Consider the following 1,523-nt stretch of genomic DNA (forward strand, 5'->3'; position numbering starts at 1 on the left):
GCAGAGTGTTTAAATATTTCCCACTTGATGCCAATTTAATGGTTTTGTCATGGTATTAGCATTTACTGAAATGTCTAGTGTGCTAATTGTTATAACTGAAGTGTAGAGAAATGAAGTTGCAATTTTTTTCTTTTCTTTAAGTTTAATGTGCCATATAGGTTTTATGAAATTTTATTTTTAAAAAATTATTTTCAATGTTATTAACAGTAGTAGTATTTTCTAAAAGAAAAAAAAATCTAGATTTCCAGCTAAGCAGTCTTCACTTTTGTAAACTCTTTTAAAAGACTTCTGTTTTTCCAAAGAACTGGTATAAAAAGTTATCTCAAAGAAAACATTAAAATGTATACCACAATTATTAAATAAAGAATATACTTATTTCAAAATTTACTCTCAACATATGAATATAATCAGACTATAGAATTACAATTTATCTAGGATATCTGCCAATAATTGAAAACAGCTCTGAAAGTTCGATGTAAAGAAAAAGACCTTACTGGTAGTCATTTACTGAACAAATGCTACAGGTATGACTGGCCATAATATTTTTAAAGCAAATAATATACAGTATTTATCAAGGTATTACAAGAACCGTAGTCAAATGCACATAAATCTACCAAAGACATTCTGTAAATTATGAAAGCCTGTTTCATTAATAAATACACAGTACTCTAGATCATACATCATACATAGAATGGGAAGCAATATATATATTTTTTTAAACTATGAATAAGAATTTAACAAATACACCAGCAACAGCTAATAATACATACAAGAGAATGTGAAAACAAAATTAACATATTAATGCTATAGGTCTAAGAAAATTACAAGAAATGCACCATCATACATACAAAGTGAATGCAATACTGTGGTAACATAGAATGTGGGATTACACAGTCACTACACAGTTGCTAAGTGACTTACTATACTTTATATCACTTGAAAGAAAGCTGGTGTTTCGGTAGTGATCTTGTCACAAAGAAAGCCCTGCTTGAAATTCCTTCCATATTTCATGAAAGACAAGTGTTTACATTACTTACTTCTTCTACATACAGATAATTTTATATATAAATAAAACATATGCATGAAGACCTATTCAAATATGAATCTGCAGTGATTTAAAAGGAACATAAAATATGTTGCACTTCACTACATAAATGTGCATGAAATTCAAGACACCTTACTTAAAGAAAACAGAAAAAAAGAAGGAAAAATGTTATATGGTTTTTCAATTCTATACACCAACACCTTGCTTTTATATTTTCAAGGGAACAGTTTAAAGCCATTAGATTACATAAAAATAAGAAAAGTATCCACTAACTGAGGGCAATTAAAATGATTAATGTGTGCATATTATCACACAAATGATTACTAAATTCAAACAGATATGAAGCAACTATAATACACATCAAAGAAATAAAACTGTTCAAGATCTATTATCACTAATGTTATATACCTTATATGATACATTGAGAACTGACTAGGCAAACCTTATTTTTCTATGCAAGGAAACCACACAAGGGTAA

Source organism: Penaeus monodon, chromosome 29 (genome assembly GCF_015228065.2).
Source record: "Penaeus monodon isolate SGIC_2016 chromosome 29, NSTDA_Pmon_1, whole genome shotgun sequence".
Taxonomy (NCBI): Eukaryota; Metazoa; Arthropoda; class Malacostraca; order Decapoda; family Penaeidae; genus Penaeus; species Penaeus monodon.